The sequence below is a fragment of the Psittacula echo genome (assembly GCF_963264785.1).
Source record: "Psittacula echo genome assembly, chromosome: 8".
Taxonomy (NCBI): Eukaryota; Metazoa; Chordata; class Aves; order Psittaciformes; family Psittacidae; genus Psittacula; species Psittacula echo.
Genome location: NC_137744.1, coordinates 3,776,470 through 3,794,896, shown reverse-complemented (window position 1 = coordinate 3,794,896; position 18,427 = coordinate 3,776,470). Strand labels below are relative to the sequence as shown.

The window sequence follows — 18,427 nt, the reverse complement described above, 5'->3', positions numbered from 1 at the left end:
CCACAGGATTTGCTGTCAGATCTCCCCCTGTGCCTGCTCCTTCACCTTTCCTGAAGAAAGGCTTTGTGTAAGGTTGTCATTTCACCAGCTGCTGGATGGGGCTGACCAGTTTGGGTGGTGTTTTCACCAGATCCTCCTGCGTATGGAGGCAGTGAACACAGAGGTGCCTTTTGGCTCCGGCCAGTTGGGGGATAAACTGGTCTAGCACATCAGAGGGATTCAGTGTAAAGAAAAAGGGCAGATCCTCCTGTTATTAGCGGAATGCTAGAAACATGGGAATTTAAGAACCAAGAGGGGATTTTAGGATTTGTGTCTTTGGAGGTGTCTGCTCTGCTATACTAGACCTTAAACCAGGGCTGGTCCCTTTCACCCCTGGCCCTCCTGTGCAAGCAGGATGCTCTTGTGTCCAGGGTACAAGTGCTGCCTTTGCTGCCTTCATTTAATCTAAACACTGACTGTATAGATTCTAGTGCTGAGAGACCCATGCAAGTGTGGCCTGAGCTGCCTGAGGCTGACTTTCACAGTATTTCCCAGTGCCGCAGGCACCAGGAGCTTCCCAGTGAAGGCTTGGCAGGGAGCTGTGGATCAGAGGGTAGAGGGGTGAGGAGGGGAAACATGAGCCATGGTGGCTGGTAACAGCAGCCTGAAGTGAGCTGGTTCTGTGAGGTTCATCTCTCCAGGATGGGTTCCCATCTCTGTGAACAGCAGCCTCGGGCACAGTCAGGAATTGAGTATTCCTCTAGGCTGAGGCAGTGAATTCCCTGAGCAGCCTGCAGCATCCAGTCTGTTACTTTCTTTGCCAGGTTCTCCTTGGGTGCCAGTTACACCAGCGCAATGCAGCTGGGGCGTTTCACACATCTTCATTGATGGTGTGGAAGTAGCAGCAAACCCAGTGGTTCCATACACGGTCCCACTCTGGTGCTCCGGGGGTGGCTTTCCCCTGTGCTGCTGGGTGAATCCATGGCTGGGAGTGTGGTGGTGACAGCAAACCATCTCTGTGTTCTGAACCAAAGGATCTCTATTGGAAAGCCTGGAGTGATGGGGTCCTCTCACAAGTTATTTGGTGGTACCGAGGGTTCCTGAGCTCTTTTTGCCTCCGTGTGCCTCCAGGATATGAGGGGAATACTGTGGACATCAGCTTTACCTGCCGCTGCCCTGAGCTGGAGCGGGCAGGTCTGGGGCTGGCACAAGTGTGTTGGTGACGGGTCATGGTGACATAGGTGCCTTCCTGCCAGGGAACGTGGTGGCTGTCATTGCTCACCCTGCTGCTGCCGAGGGCTGTGCTCTTCAGACGTCAGCCTCCTCTTAAGAGCCGAGCCCAGGCCACACTCCTTGGGGGGCCGGAGTAACCTCTCTGGGGGCAATTGCTTATGGTGAATGTAGAAGAACACATTTCCTCATCGGTGTTACTCTAATGTAGCCACTCCAGCACTAAACCATGGAGTGGAGAGGGCTTTGTTTAAATCCTGAGCTCCATCTCCCCCTACTTCCCATGAGGGCTAAATTCTCCCTGTGCAGCTTTTTCTGGAGGCCCAGGGCTTTTTGGCAGTCAGTGCCTGGTGAGCCGGGCACTTGCTGTGCGTGTCAGGGAACAGGCCCTCTCTGCTCTAATGCTACCGGATCAGGTTTTGTAATCGAGTTCTTTCAGCCAATAAATGATGAACTGCTTCCTTCTCCTTCCCCTTCCCTGGTGATCCAATGGATGTGTTTAAGGCCTTTTCCAAAGCTAAGCACCAAGTCTCTAGATAAATTATTTATAAAGTGATCATCTTAACAAAATACCCATTTCAAGCAATTAGGAGCTTGAAACTAAGTCTGTATTGCCCATCAACGTGGAATAAACGTGAGGAGCAGTAACCACGGCAGCTCGGTTGCATTCTCATCGTTCGTTCTTGCATCGGCCACAAGGTGGCAGAAGAGGCACGAAATTGTCCTCCTGACGTGGGTTTGGGATTAGCGGTGCCCCTTTGAATCCCAGCCTGGTTTGGGAGGAAGGGACCTTAAAGCCCATCCAGTTCAGCCCCAGCACTGGTGTTTTGTCTCCTCCGGATGCCCTTGGGACCCCTCCCTCTTGGCTGTGCAGCCAGCCCCTCATTCAGCGCTCGGTGCTCCCAGAGTGCTCGATGTGGTGAAACCAGAGCCCCCCATTTACGTGCTGGTAACATCAGGAACCCCATTTGCCCCCAGTACACCTCAGAGCTTCCTGTTCCCCCACAGTGTGCCCCAGAGCCCCCAGCTCCCCTGCGGGTCACAGGGCTGCGCTGGTGCATCCCCCACCTCAGTCCTCCCCGTTAGCTCTTGGGTCCCACTGAAGGCTTTCCGTGGGGAAGAGAAGCACAGGGGGCTGTGCACAAAAGGAATGGGAGGTGAGGGGGTTGGGAAGGGGTGTCTTTGTGAGCAGTGAGAGCTCACTGGGCTCTCTGATGGGGTGGGGGATTTTTGAGGAGGAAGCCAGCAGGAGCCTGCTGCCTGTCCCATTTACGTGATCCTCATAGGAAAAGGTACCATTGTTAGCTTTGATTGCTGGCTGTTTCCAGGCTCAAAGGAAAAGGAAGGGACTTCACTCTTTCCAGTTTGTCCTTCCCCAAAACTGGGTGTTTTTTGAGACCTTCAGCTTTCCCTGAGCAGGGAAAATCCTATGGAGCCATGGAGGTGCCCAGGGGTTGTTCTGCCCACCCTGAGCTGCATCCTGCATCCTGAGAGAGGAAGATGCCTGGTGCTGGCTCCCAGCTCCTTCCCGGGCCCTGCAGAGCAGCTTCCACCCTTGTGACTGTGCCCTGGGCCAGGAGATGTGGGCACTTCCCACGGGGATGGCCGCTTGCTCCATCCCACTCCTCCCCAGTAAGCCCAGGAGGGTCTGAGCGCAGGGCTGGGGACCAAAGGGTGCTGAGAAGAGGGTGGGTGTTCAAAGAGGCCTCTCTGCAGCACCTGTGCCCTGGGGTTTGGGGGCTATTCCTGGGCATGGGAAGGGAGGCATTTCCTGCTGGGAAGAGTTCTCTTGTGCTGTGCTTTCATGAAAGCAAGCACCTCACTGGCTGTTTGCCTTTAGGTATTAGAGAAGTGGGTGGTTTCCCTGAGCTGGAGGAAAGATGGATTGGTTTTGGCCATGCAAAGCTCTTCCCTGAGAACAGGTCCCTTCTGCTGCTCACAGACAGCGTCACCTTCAGGTGCAAACCCAGACAGGACACATCATCCAGCCAAGTGCAGGCGACGTGAGTGGAGGCAGCAGTAATTGGGCTGACAGTGATGGCCCTGGCCATGCTCATGGGCAGGAAGGAAGGGGTGAGAGCTGGGACGTGTTGTGTTCGCCTGTAGGTGATGGGCTCTGCTATGAAGGTTGGTGATTCACGGTGTCATGGGCATTGCTTATATAGTTGCATTTTACCATTTATGCACTTTTACTCCCTGTTTGTTACTCTTGGTGCTTTGCAAATCCTCATCACAGTTCTCTTAGGGCTTCTGAAGCCCTGCTGGAGCTGGAGGAATGCTTAAATCCTTCATCTTCCACTTCCCAATGAGCCTTGTCCTGCCTTGGCTGCAGGTGCTCAAGGTCCCCATCTCAGAGCCGGGGGGAGGCTTCCCCTGCTGCTGATGGGTGATGCTGCTTTAGCAGCGCTGAGCCCTGGTGCTCTCACCTCCTGCCCTGGTGTCACTCGAGGCTCTAAAATAAGATCACAGAAGGGTCACAGACCCTCCCCCTCTTCCCCAGGTCCCACCACCAGCAGTTGTAGCAGCCCCTGAGCTGAGGCAGGAAGAAAAGCTGGGCCCACAACGAACCCCTGCGCTGCACCAGGGCCCGAGGAAGAGTTGCCAGCTTCCTCCCTGGCTGAGCTGACAGCCCTGGCACCAAGCAGAGGTGTGGTGACCATCAGCCCGAGCTTCAGCTCCTCTGCTGTGACCCAGAGATGCTGTCGTCCGGCCGGCACTGATGGAGCCTCGGCTCCATCCTGCTGCTCCTTGGTGAGTCTGGGCTGGGCCAGGGATCCCATGGGATGGGCTGTGCTGCCGGGAGCAGCCCAGCGGAGGGGTGACGCCGGTGGGGCTCCTTGGCTGGGTGACAGCGACAGCTCAGTGGTGACCCCAAGACTGCCATTCCCATGAGGTTTGCCCTTAGGGACCTGCCCTGGCTTCAGTCCCAGCAGGGTCATGGTGGCAGCGGCTGCTCCATCCACTGGTAGATGAAGAGCAGGAGCGGGGTTTGCTTTTGCCTTCCCACTTCCTGTTGGAGCACAAGGACTGAGAGCTCCTTCACGTGTAGGTGGCCAGAGGGGCAAACCTGGCTGTGGAATGGTGCAGTGCAGTGCCAGGGGACAGATAACACTGAGAGTGTTGAATGATCAGAGCTTGTCTCTCAGCCCTCTCTGGGGCACTGCTATGGTTCACAGCCAGCTCCCTGCAAGCCCTGAAGAGGCAGACCCCTTTGCTGCCAGAGCTTGGGTCCCCTATAAAGCATCGAACCACAGGGTGGTTTGTGTTGGAAGGGACCTTCAAGCTCCTTCAGCTCCAACCCCTGCCATGGGCAGGGACCCCTTCCACTAGAGCAGCTTGCTCCAAGCCCCTGTGTCCAACCTGGCCTTGAACACTGCCAGGGATGGGGCGGCCACAGCTTCTCTGGGCACCCTGTGCCAGCGCCTCAGAACCCTCACAGGGAAGAGCTTCTGCCTAAGAGCTCATCCCTCTCTGCTTCCTGGCCTCATGAATTCCTGTGAAGCACTCCCTCCAGGCTGGGTGTACCTGATGGGCTGAGCCGGTTTTGCATCCATGGGGTGCTGGCACCAATGTTCCCCCACCACTATGGTGGGTAAAGCCATCTGGGCTTTACGCAGCTGCTGCCTCTGCCAGCTCTTTGTTGCATGCAGACGGTCAGCAGCTCTGGACCCCTCCTGATCCCAATACGACCTCTGGAGAAGTCCCACCTTTGGTGTTTTCTTTGTACTTCTCTAGGCCTTGCATGTGGAGGAGTCTCACGTGGAAAGCATGGAGGTGGAGGATGTGGTGAGCATTTGCATCCGAATTGGAGGCAGCGTTGACCAGCCGCAGCTGAGGGTGACACCAGAGGTCATGTATGCACCCATCAAGGCATCCTGATCCACCAGAACCAGGCACTGGACCTCCCACCTCCTGCTGTGACTGTGGGAGCTGTCTCGAGCAGGAGCCTTGCAGAGCATCCTTGTGCCTCCAAGCAGAGAGGATGTCTTTGTTGCTGATGCTGCACCCCCACGGCTCCCCCTCCAGCAGCTACACATGCTGAGCCTTGGCTGGAAAGGATTTGGAGCAACAGGAATGCATTAGTTTGCCTGGAAAGTCCCTCTCGAATTTGAAGGATGAGCTGGTTTCAGCTTCTCCTTGAGACTTCCTGGGAATACAGAGTCACCCAAAGGAAAAGAAAGATGCTGAAGGCAAATCAATGGGAGCTTGCTGCCACAGACTCCCCTTAGTTACAGGGTAACAGAGAATATTACATGGATTTTAATCATGAGTCCCGGGTTCACTACCCCAAGCCTTGTCATTAAAAGAATATATGAAGATCCTTTGTCCTGAGAAGTTGTCTGTATTCTTGTAAGTATGTGAGTAATTGCTGAGTAATGCAGTTTGCTTGAGTTCACAATCCCGGGGCAACAGTTCCTGTGTTGTTCTGAAATGTCCCCATTGTAGCACAAGCAGATGGGGCTTTCTGTGCAGTGGAGTTCCTGGCACATAATGCCACTTGCTCAGAAGGGTGGGATGCACGTGTGGAAGGCAGCTGAGCCACGTAATTCCAGTTTAAAGGGCTGCATCTCCCTCAGCAGCACCAGGATTTTCAGGCATCTTTAAAAATGCAGGGAGGGCACACATGGAGTTTTGTTTCCCTCTGGCTTTCAGGGAAAGCCAGGCACTATGTACCCTGCATGCTATGGAAGGGTGAGAGCCTTGGGCATCTCCTGACCACAGCTGCTCTTGGCACATGCCGTGATGGAGAGGGCTGATGGGCACAGGTTACTGCTGGGGAGGTCCCAGCTGGACACAAGAGGAACGTGTTTCACCATGAGAACTATCAGCCATTAATTCATCTCCCCAGGGAAGTGGTGAAATTCCCAGGGGAACTGGACCCTGCTGAGATCCTGCTGGACAGGGTGCTGGGCCAAGCCGCGCTCCAGATAGCAGCGTTGGTGGCATCATGCTCTCGCAATGCTGCACTTGGGGCTGTAGTTCAGCCTGGGGAGGAGCAGCTCTCGCGCAGCTGAGGCCGGGAAGTGCTCTCAGGGAGCCGCAGGGCTGCAGCCGGGCTCTCGCCTCCCTGCGCACGGAGCAGGGAGGAGCCTGCAGGACTTAATCTGGATGGAAGAGGTGAGAGGAGCCGAGGCTGCCCCATGTTCTCCACAGCGCTCCCTGGTCCCTCCTGCTTCCACCTTCTCTTCTCCACTTCTCTGCCCACCCCCCCGGCTCCCACCTGTGTGTTTAACCCAGGCTGCAGCCATACCAGCTGCCTCTGCTCTGTCACTTCCTTCCCTGAGCAGCTCCTTGCAGGGCTTGCCCTGCCCTGGCCCTTCTTTGCTCTTTGGAGCTCTTAAAAGTCAGTGTGGCTTTCCTTGTGGCTGCAAATGGCTCAGTGCTGGTGGAGATCAGGCCCTCTCTGGCTGCATCTCAAAGCAATCTCCCTCTCTGGAGAACTGTAGCTTTGTATCTGAGACCTCAAGTGTCACCCTGGTTCTCTCATGGCCTTGCTGCTTGTCATTGTTTATTCCTCCCCATTCATCCATCCGTCCATCCCAGGTGCCTGAATATCATCCTTTGAAACTAGTGCTGAATGGGGGGGAGACCTGGAGACAAAGGACGTGGTCAAGGCACCCCATGTCTTCACCTCGGCTTTTACCAGCGAGACTGGCCTTCAGAGAGCACCCACAGCATGGAGAGCTCCCTCAGTAGGACGGGATCAGGTCAGGATCAGCAGAGGACATGCCAGTGGGCCCTGAGGGGATGTGCCCCTCGGTGCTGAGGGAGCTGACAGCACCGTGAGACCGCTCCTGGTAACCTCTGAAAGGAGGTGGGAGACACTCAGGGGCTGCAGCAGCGTGGGAGGGGGAAGAGAGAAGGGCTCACGCTCATCAGCTTCACATCTGCTGATGGTCACCTGCCCCTCTCACCTCTCCCCAACCACAAGAAGCTGCTGGCCCCAAGCAGCAGGCGAGCAAACGCTTTCTGGCAGCTGCTGTGAGCAGGTTGGTGCTGCTTTATCTGTTGTTGGTTGGGTTCTCCCGGCCCCTCAGAAGGTGCAACACAAGAGCCAGGAAAGCTTTTAATGTACTTGTGAGAGGAGTTAACCACGAGCAGGAACCTGCCCTGGTCTGGCTTGTAGCTCTTCTGAGATGAAGAGAGAACATGGTCTTAGAGTTTCCTTCCAGCAGCCTGGAAGGATTAACGTGGCCGGAGCGGCCTGACTGACAGAAACTGCTCCTTGAAGCAGTCAAATTAAGAGGGGGACATGGGTGATGGCAACATGGTGGGTGGGCAGCGCTCATCTACGCCAGCTCATCCTGCCTGCAAGCAAGTGAACGATGAGCCTGGAGAGCCAAAGCTTCACCCTTCAGTGTCTTTCTGAAGACATCTCTGAGTGAATGCTTACCCTGAACGTTGCTGTTGCCCGGTGGTGCATCCATTGCTGCTAAGGGATACCCAAGAAATGTGCTACTTCCAGGGAGGGGACAGGGCTGTTCCTTTTCACATGTCCTACTCGTGTGCCCAACTTCCAGTTGCTTTTAGCTCAGTTACTGCATGCAGAACGTGACATGTGATATGACCCTGCAAGAACCTGGCACTGCACTGAGGAACTACGTGCATGGGAATAGAGAACCTGCTGGGCACGGGGAGAAGGGGAGGTTAAAACAGAAATGAGAGTGCCCAGCTGGCCACAGCCAAGGGGAGAGGCAGGGTCTGAGTGGAGCATCCTCCCCTTTAACACCAACCCCCCTTCCAAAAAAGTGTTGCCCTCTTTGTACTGGGCCAATTGCAAGCTCCACTCACCTTAAAGGTCATTGTCCTTCCACCAGTGGCTGCAGCTGGGGCTGCAGGTGATGCAGTGGCTGCCTCACGCCAAGCAGCCTGGCAAGGGACTAGGAGCCTACTGAGACACAGATGTGGCAGGTTAGGGGGGTAGACACAATATAAATACCTGAAGGAACTCACTTGGTGTGAGAACAGCTTAGAAAAATGGAAGTATAAAGTTTAACCATCAAAACTTAACCATTGCTCTAATGACACACTAATCTCTTACAGAGTTTGGGTTTGTGCTTAATGTCCCTCATCTGTGGCCATGGCCCCATCCTGAAGTGGGACAGCCCTCCAGGTGCTGGGCATATGGGATTTCTATTTTAAGTGCCCATGAATGCAAGCAGAATGAGGCCCTGGTCACCTTTCTGCCTCTTCTCTTAAGCCTCTCATCTGTCTAGAAATATGTAATGGGGTCAGTATTGCTGTAGACATCAGCTCCTTGGTTCTTCACCGTAGCAGTGTCACAGCCTGATGCACTACAGCTGAGAGACAACCTTAAATTAGTTAAACACTGCACTCTTCCAGAGAGATTTTGTTCTTTATCTAGCCTTAAATAGATGTTCAGTAGCCATTAAATAGCAGGAGCTGTCTCGACTCAGGAGCCTGCAGGGAAATGCTGGTGTGCTCTTTATGGGGGCTATAGCCCAAAGCTAAGACAACTCAATAGCAAGATCAAACTTCTGGGATCTGCTGCTCTTTGTTCTGCACAGGGGGAAGGTAAATAAATAAGTTCTCTATGACCCAGGTTCCAGCTTTACCACAAAACCAGGTTCTGGAAAAGAACCTTCTCCATAAAGAAAAAGCTTGAACAGGGCAGTGCTGTAAACCTGCAAAGCTTTATGCGGGGGTAGAGAGAAGCTTATTGATGTAGAGTTGGTTGTGACACACTCACATGTGGCAAAGAGGGGTTTGTGCTCTGAGAATGAGCTGCTGCGAAGCTTCCTCTTTGCCAGTGGTTTTTCCTCTATTTTGTTGTGCTTGGGCAACTTGTGGATGTTATTCTAGAAAAGCCATGAAACGAGGGCTGTGAATGGAGTTTTCCTTTGCTACCCCCCACCTCATCCTGATGAAATCCAAGAAGATTAAAGGCAAATATCAGCACTTGCAGCACATGAGACTTCCTCTGAGCCCTGTTTACCTGTGCAGAGTGGTAGAGGTGAAGAAGACAACTCCTGCAGGCTGCTCATTCCTAGCACAAAACCAGTCACAGTCAGGCTCAGTTTGAATAAAGCAAATCTATTCCAGCACCATAACATTTTATTAAACTGCACTGTCAAAATCACATTGATGGCAGGGAGAATACTGCTATCAGTGCATATTTCCTGTACTAAGATGCATTCAGAGCATCCAAAACTTGCTGAGGAAAAGGACACTGGAACAGAATCCTTCATAACCAAAGAGACAGTAGAAAACTCTGCCACAAAACCCAGGGCAGGTGGGAGCTGGCTGGAAAAGGGAACACTTGAAGTCAGATCAAGCAGGGAGGGTTATTGTTAAAAAGCACACTTTTAACTGGTATTTAACTTTTCATCTGAGTTAAGATGCTGCTGAACGGCAGGTTTTAAATAGCAGCCCCTCTCCCTGCAACTGCCTGTTCACAAACTCAAATACTGTGTACTGTTCCTTCATTTGTGAACAATGACACACACTGACCACAACAGCTTGAGATGTTACTATAGTTATAAAACCCTGCTTTGTTTTCTAGAACAAACAATAAAAAGGAGCAGGAACACATTCTATACAGAAGTAAATAAAGAAAAAAAAGAATTCAAACCAAAAACCAGTTGAGTTTCAGACAGTTGAGAGAACATGAGGTTGAGTTTGAAAAGCCACTTCTAAAGTCTCTATAACTAGTTCTAGTCTCCCCAAGCTGCTGCTGCTGCTGCGGAACAACACAGCGATAGCTCCAAGCTGGAGCAACAAAAGGAAGAGTAACGCAGATGGCACAGGTAGTGTAAGAACAACTCAGGATACCAAGCCTCTTAAGGTGTCCTTAGAGTTGTTAGACAGACAGAAGGGAATCAGCTGCAGGGGTGCACATAGAGGACCTTCACACGGACCTGCTGACCACTGCTGGGTTCTGGGAATTTGGCTGCTTGGCACCTGCAGATCCGACTCCAAGCTCCAACTACTCCTTATGGACTCCAAGAAGTGGATGCTGGTCCTGGCCAGGTTGGGCATGCTGTGCCTCACCTCCTCTGAAACCAAGAGCAAATTCTCTGTTGCTGCTTCTGGTAGCAATGGGTTAGGCCCTCTTTTAAAAAAAATACATGCTTAAAAGTAGACAAGTACCACAGAACACCAGGTTGGAAGGGACCTCAAGGGTCATCTGGTCCAACCATTAATCATTGGTGTGTAACTAATCCTAGAATCCCAGACTGGTTTGGATTGAAGGGACTTGAAAGCCCATCTGGTTCCAGGGCCCTGCCACAGGCAGGGACACTTTCCACTAGAGCAGCTTGCTCCAAGCCCCATCCAACCTGGCCTTGAACACTGCCAGGGATGAGGCAGCCACAGCTTCTCTGGGCACCCTGGGCCAGCGCCTCAGCACCCTCACAGGGAAGAGCTTCTGCCTAAGAGCTCATCAGAATCTCTGCTCTGGCAGGTTAAAGCCATTTCCTCTTGGCCTGTCCATACAGGCCCTTCTCCAAAGCCCCTCTCCAGGCTTCTTGTAGCCCCTTTAGACACTGGAGCTGCTCTTAAGTCTCCCCTTAAGAAGCCTGCTCCAAGCTGAACCAGCCCAGCTCTCTCAGCCTGGCTCCAGAGCAGAGCTGCTCCAGCCCTCATTCACGTACCAAATTAAAGTTTAGCATCCTCCCTGCCCGCATTGCTCAGTGCAGGTACCTCACTTCATCCTTTCGGGAAAAATTGCAGCACCAATTCGATTTGTATTCCAAGCCCCTCGCCCGTTCCGGAGGGCAGTGCACCATGTTTTGGAGAGGGGCAGGGAAAGAGAAACCGCTGTACAAACGACCCTCCAGGGAAGCAGCGGGTGCGCCCCAGCACGCTGATACCCCCGGGGATAACCGCAGGCAGTTACCGCGGTCCGGTCGTTCAAACCATGCCCCAAGCTCCGCCACACGCCGCTCCAGGGCCAACTGCAGTGAGCGCAGAAACGACGGCCTTTACCACCCCCCACTCCTTTCCCCGCACGCCAGCAGCCGCTCTCCGAGCTCCCCAAGCCCCGCTGATACCGAACAAGGCCTCCCACCGCCGGCCCGGCCCGGAGAGCCTCCAGCCACCCTCCCACCTCCACGACTCCCGCCCTCCCGGAGCCAGCCCCTCAGTCAGTGCCGGCCCCGCCGCGGCCGGTCGCAGCCAGAGAAAGCCGAGACAGAGCCGCACGCTGCGAGACCACCAGCCAGCTCTGCCGCGAGCCCCCGTTCCCCCTCGCAGGTCCCGGCCCCGCCACCGGCAGCAGCAGAAGCCGCTCCCTCGGCCCCACAGCCCGCCGAGGAGACCCGACGCGGGCGTCACTTCCGGCGGGATGGCACCGCGCTGCCTGATGGGACCTGTAGTGAGGAGGGCGGGAGAGAACGGAATGGGACGGGAGTCGGCCCTAGTCCGCCGGCGGCCTCTGCTTTTCTGCGGCAGCGGCAGCCAGAGCTCCCCTGAGCTGGGCCACTCAGGCTGGGCCCGCTGGGTAGGAGTTTGCCGGCGCTGGGATAAATTGCGACAGTGAGAATAGATCCAAGAGAAAGGGGACCTTGAAGCTCTTCCAGTTCCAACCCCTGCCACGGGCAGGGACACCTTCCACTAGAGCAGCTTGCTCCAAGCCCCTGTGTCCAACCTGGCCTTGAGCACTGCCAGGGATGGGGCAGCCACAGCTTCTCTGGGCACCCTGTGCCAGCGCCTCAGCACCCTCACAGGGAAGAGCTTCTGCCTAAGATCCCCTCTCAGCCTCCCCTCTGGCAGGATCGCTCAGCACTGTGTAACGTCAGGCCTTTGGGTGGCTTTGCCAGCAGCGGCTTCGTCTTCTTTCTTTTCACCCCATTCCTTCAGGCCGCTGAGTCCCGCTCCAGAGCCGCTGCAGCAGCACGAGGCAGTAGATGGCACTGCCCTGCAGGAAAACTGCTGCGGGCTGCCCGCTGGCACTTCCCTAAGTCACAGCGAAAGCTGGCACAGGAGCATCGGGTGCTCCCTGCGCCTGTCTCTGGGAACTGGGCAGAGCTGAGCTCCAGGGCAGCCAGATAGGAGGAAAGTGGTCTCCCACTCCAGGGGCTGGCTGCTGGCATTGTGGGTTCATTACACGTGGGCTCAGCAGCCTGAGGCTCGCCAGTAGCTTCTCCAGGCTCCTCCTAGGTGTGTGAATTTGGGCTTATAGTTGGTTTTGAAGTGGGATAAGCTTTCCCTGCTGACAGCCGGCACACGTCCCTGGGGAGTTTTTGACTGTCCCTCTCATTGCTGTCTAGCCCTGGTCTGGTGGCAGGACCTGGAATCACACCAACCTGAACAGTCACAGCTTTTTTTCCACCATAGGCCCTGAAGCTGCAGCATTCTTTGGGCTCCTCTTCTCTCCTGTGAGGAGCAAGGGTGCACAGGCACTTTGATAACCAGGGGGAGGTTTCTCTGAGCTCGATAATTTTGCCACCTTCCCTCCTCTGTGAAGTTGCTCTTGGTCACACTCCAGCACTTGAGACATGAGCCACAGCAATGGGCCAGCCAGAGCTACAAGTCCTGTGCTGAAGCTGAGCACAGCTGTTGATTTTTCACCCTGGGGCTGGTGTTCAGAGAACCTTGCAGCATCTCTTCCCTCCCCATTCATGGCAGGTCCAGGCAGATGGGAACTGCGTCACGTTTGCATTGCCTGATGAGGACCACACACTTGGCAATGCTCTCCGATACATGGTCATGAAGAAGTAAGTGGAGTCTCCACAGTGCCTGGTACCGCTGGGGGTTCCTCTGTCTCCTATTCTGCCCTTCTCCTCACTAAGTTGCACCTCAGTTGCTGCTGGAAAAAGGCAAAACTACCTCTGTGCATGCCTGTTGGAGTATTTATATTGGAGCTGGTGCCAGAGGGTCCTTATCTACCCCCTCTCTTAGCAGGATTCACTTTCTCCTTGTGCTGTTAGTCCCGAGAGTGCTAATAGGCCTTGATGAGTCTGAACAGCCTCACCTGGGGCCTCCACACACACCCTGCCCACAGGCTCAGGAGCCCCATTTAAGCTCAGCTCAGGGCTTTCAGTCTCTCCTGAGCTATGTTGTATGAATATGGGTCTTTAGCTCAGCCTGTACTGGGCTGTTGGATGCTGACCCATGGACTGACTTCCTGACCCGACATCAGCCTCTGCTCATTGTTGTACATTGTACATCTGCTTGGTGGTCATAGGTTTTGTCTGACCCTCATTACCCTCAGCTGACCTGCAGATTGTCTTCCTGGCCTGGCCTCAGGCCTGTTTCACCCCCACAAACCTGCCTGGTGACCTGGACCCTTGGCTGGCCCCGGCTACCACCTTTGCACCCGCCTTACTCCCTTGCTTGGATGCTGTGCGACAGGGCTGGCCAGTGAGTTCTCTGCCCTATTGGCTGGCTTACAGTTCATGCTTCCAGCTCCCATCCCTTAAGGAACAGCCAACCCTCACTGCGCTTATGGTTAGTTACAGAGGAAATGGAACGACAGACATGTGACAGACTTCTGAATGTCTTACGTGGCTCTGGGTAAAATGATGTGCGGCTCTGTGTAAGTACAGGTGGTCAGGCAGTATCTATGTCACCTCTGGGACAAGTGCTGTCAGAAAAGAGGGTAGGAACAGCCAGTATTAAGCAAATTGATCATCTTTAATGCTTCCATAAAGATGCAGGAATTGATGCTGGAAATTAATAATCCTGCTGCCCCCATTAAAGTATACAAATGGCTTCACTCTGATTTTATTGAGCTGGGAGGCACTGGGGGTTTGTGAATACTCACTGGTAAGGCTCAGAAGAATTCCAGCAGGAAGTTCAATGCTTCATCTCAAATGACAGCTGCATTGCAAATATCATGTGAATTCCTCTGATAGATCACCATGACAAGAAAAAGAGCAGCCTTCTTGTGAGGGGTGTGCTTTCTGCTGTGTGCACAACTGTTCTACCAACCACCTCGGCTTGTGAAGGCAGATGTCGTGCAGTCTGCAAACATCTTGTGGTGCCCTAGACCTATCTGCCTCCTCTGCCCAGCAGAACTGCAACAGGTCTGTGTAGAGGGAGGTTTCCAAGCAGCCAGGATCCCCTGTTTGAGCAGGATGCCAGCCAGGTCTTTCCCCTGCAGAGTTCCAGCTGCAGCTCAGAGATAGATGGAAGGGTGTGAATAAGGTTATATGGGTAGTGTCCTTTCAGCATATCCCTCCTATAAGACCCTCAGTCATGTCAGAAACATTGAGCCCCAGCGGGTCTGAGGTGGCCCAAGCCCCTGACTTCCCTGAGATTTGCTGTGGATTGGCCTGGTTTTCACTGCTCTCTTCTCCTCTCGCCCTTCCTGCAGCCCTGATGTGGAGTTCTGTGGCTACTGCATCACTCAGCCCTCTGAAAGCAAGATCAACTTCCGAATACAGACCAGAGGTATGGGATGTGCACTGTTTTCATGTTCAGGGCCCTTCTTTTGTGGAATCTCCTCTGCTCATGTCAGGTTTCCACCATGAGTCATTTCAGTAAAGAAAACCGCTCTTCTCCCTCTTCTCTGCAGGCACAGTACTGTAGTGCTGGGGTAAGGTAGATCTGCTACATCCTGTCAGAGGTGATTGATGGGTGCTTCATGTGCCCCTAAATCAGCAGAAGTTTTGGAAAGCCAACCCAAAGTGTGCTGGCATACGTAGCTGCAATGAGATAATTTGCTTCTGCTTCTCCTTCTTGCTTGTCTGGAAGCTTTGGTCATCAGGTTGTGAACCAAAGCTCTCTTGAAAGGCCACATCAGTCTGTGCTGTCTTTTGACTTGCCTCCCAGAGGGGTCTGTGTTCCCTGTTAATAGGCAGCACTGACAACTCTGAGCCTCTGGCCATCACTCACTCCTCTCAGCACACCAACCCCTTCAGCTCAGTCCACTGCCCTTCATCTAGGCTCCACAGCTTTGTTTGCTGCCGCAGGAGGTCAGCGTTATTTCATTCCTTCCTCATGGGGCTGTTCCCCCGAGTATCTAGTTTGTGCTTGCTGCCTCTTTAATGTCCTAAAAATGAGTAGTGCTGAGGCTCTTCTTGTCAAGGGAACCCCTTCTCTGTGGGGCTACCTGCAGGATTTGGCTCTGCCCTTCCTGCACCATAGCCTGGGCCTGAGCTCAGCTCTCAGAGTGCTGATGGTGGGCTGGTAGGAGGGAAGTGTGTGGCATGTGCCTGGTGTAAGAGCCTGTTCCCATCACGGGGGAGCAACCACACTGCCCAGAGTGGTGAGGGAAAGGGCCACCAACCCCTTTGGAAACCACTGACCCATCTTCTTTCCCAAAGGGGCCCTTCCTGCTGTTGAGCCAGTCCAGAAAGGGCTGAACGACCTGATCGGTGTTTGCTAACATGTGCTCAACGCCTTTGAGGTGAGACTATTCCTGAAGAGTTCAGGGGGCTTTTCTGTCTCTTGGTCTCAGAGGTGAGAGGAAGGGGCTGACAGCTGTGTTGTAGGCATAAAGAACCTACAGTTATCTCAGACCTTCTCTGCGTGACCTGCGGCATGGCCTGGCTTCCCGTTCCTTGGAGTGAATGTAAAGCTCAGTCACTTCTGAAGGTACCTGGAGCTCTGTTGGAGCTGCTCAGGGTCCTCTGTGCTGGACAGAGAAGTCACAGCACAGAGCAGGGTGGTGGCATGGGATGTATGAGCCGCTCAGGTATATGCTGTCAACATTTGCTCTTTGCTCTTGCTTGCAGAGGAGCATGAAGGAGTACAGGGCCCAGAGGGAGGAAGAGATGCAGTAGCATTTAGGGATGGCAGTCTCCATGGACGTGTGTAATGTCTGTGTGTTGAATTCCCTGTGCCAAGTATTTCTGGTTGTGTGTTTTACAACTGCGTTGATGCAATCCTGTATTTTCTCTAATAATAAAGATTATGGAGGCTGATGTTGCAGAGGTGACACTGTGTTCAGCTCAGCAGGGTATGAAAAATGATAGAAGGCAGTTCTTCTACTCTTCTATCTTATTTCTTTCCCTTTCCAGGCATCATTGCTGTTTCCTGCCCAGGATTTCACAGTTCTCAGGTAGCCTTGTGCACAGAACTAGTCTGCCCCACGTCCACAGAGAGCAGAGGGGATCATCACTGTGAAAAGTCCAGCTTTTAGAGAGGCAGCACCCTCTCCCAGTTTCAGTCTTTCTGTTGCAGGCACCACTGCAGTTGACTTCAACAGATACAACCGGCCTTCCTTTTTAAACAGCATGTTATTCACTTGCAGCCCAGAACCCCTCTATGCTGGGCTGCATCCCCAGAGTGTGAGCAGCAGTCCAGGGAGGCGATTCTCCCCCTCTGCTGTGCTGAGGGGAGACCCCCCTGCAGTCCTGATCCAGCTCTGGGGCAACAGCACAAGAGGGACGTGGAGCTGCTGGAGTGAGTGCAGAGGAGGCCACAGAGATGCTGTGAGGGTTCTGGAGACAGGCTGAGAAACCTGGAGAGGGGCTTTTTACAAGGCAATGTAGGGACAGGAGAAGGGGGAATGGCTTTAACCTGAAAGAGTGGAGATCGCTGCTTAATGAGAAATGCCCAATAGAAAGAGAGTCTCATTTCAAACACCACCATGTTTTATTAACATACAGATGTATAAAAGGGTGGATGGAAAGTGTCAGGTCTTCTCTAGAAAATCACCCTTTCAAATAGAAATTGATAGGCTTGGTCTCACTGACAGGCTGGCGGTGGTTTTTGTTCACAGGCCTTTAGCTCCTGCCTGGGCTGGTTTCCTCATGTTGAAAGTTGCTCCATCACTTGGAGCTTTTTAAGAAGGTCTTGAAACCCAGCTGGTCACTGATCTGCTGGTCACTTCCTCTGATATCCAGGCGATGCTGTGGGCCAGTTGCATGTTTGTTGGGCTGAGCTGAGCTGCAAGGACCACTCTTTCTGAGTGGGGAAGCAAGGGAAGGATGTGCATGCCTGTAACTGTACAGCTCTTCCTGTGAAGGGCAACAGAAGCCGAGCAGCAGGGCGCTGGCTTTGCACTTGCATTTCCGTGAGCAGCTAAAATCTCCTTTTCTGATAGTTGTTACTTTCCCTTTGAGCTGAAAGCTGCTGGTCCTGGTCATGCGTGTAGCTTAAGGGAGACCTCCTAGGGCTGGGAAAGTGCCATTGGATGCCAGTGCGATAGAAGAGCTTTAAAGAGGTCCTGTTTCCTCCTGCCCATTTACAGTTCTGCTTCTATATACACTGCCAGCTTCTCACTGCATTGCTCCAGTACTTGCATGTGCAATAGGAGCGGAGCTCCTTTCAGCCTGGCCTTGAACACTGCCATGGATGGGGCAGCTACAGGTTCTCAGGGCTCCCTGTGCAAGGGCCTCAGCAACCTCACAGGGAAGAACTTGTGCCTAATGTCTGATCTGAATCCCCCTTAAAAACCCCTCTGTGTGGATTCAGCTGAGATAACACCCGAGGTCCCTCCATAAACACCAGCTTTAATGGAACAAATACCTTCCCTGTCCTTCAACACCCCAACTCATTGCCCCAGGGCTTGTAAAGCACCAAGGCCTCAGAGCTCATTTTCTTCACTCCCCACAACCCACAGCCTCAGCAATGGGACCACCACCCACAGAGATGCTCCCTCTGCACCCGCTGCTGCAGCCACCTGGACCTTCAGCTTTCCACTCCATGAGACACAGTTCAGCTCTAGGAAGCATCTCCAGCCCATCCCCATCCTCTGGACCTCTGGCTCCTGGGTTCAGCTGAAACAGTTATTTTTTTCTCTTTCCTTGTATCTGGTGCAGTGCTTTGTTTGGGCTTCAGTCTGGTAACACAGGTAACACTGATAACACACAGTTGCTGCTCATTAGCCCTTATCCTGATCAAGGACTTTTCAGTCTCATGCTCTGCCAGCCAGGAGGGGCCCAAGAAGCCAGGAGGGAGCAGAGACAGGACACCTGACCCAAATTAGCTAAAGGGATATTCCATACCACAGCACATCATGCCCAGTATAGAAACTGGGGGGAATTACCTGTAAGGGACTAACTGCTGCTTGGGTCGGGCTGGGTATGGGTCGGCGGGTGCTGAGTAGTTGTACTGTGCATCACTTGTTTTGATCGTTTTTTTCCTTTGCCCTTTTAGTTTTGTATTCTCTCCTCTTGTTATTTCCCTTATCGTTAGTAGTAGTCTTATACTTTATTTATCGGACTTTTCTTATCAGAAGTGGGCAAGGAACATGAAGGGGTGAGCAAATGGCTGTGTGGTGCTGAGGTGCTGACTGAGCCCACGTCGGCCCTTTTTGGCACCCAGCAGTAATGCTTCTCTCGGTGCGCAGGGAGGCAGCGCTGGG

General features: G+C 53.4%; 1 pseudogene across 1 annotated transcript; it reads left to right on the top strand.

The window, feature by feature from the left end:
- Positions 1–11,515: 11,515 nt before the first annotated feature.
- LOC308224709 (DNA-directed RNA polymerases I and III subunit RPAC2-like) lies at positions 11,516–15,899 on the top strand (annotated as a pseudogene). Its single transcript has 5 exons — positions 11,516–11,671; positions 12,799–12,887; positions 14,489–14,565; positions 15,441–15,523; positions 15,852–15,899. The product of its transcript is annotated as a DNA-directed RNA polymerases I and III subunit RPAC2-like (transcript).
- The last annotated feature ends 2,528 nt before the right edge of the window (positions 15,900–18,427 follow it).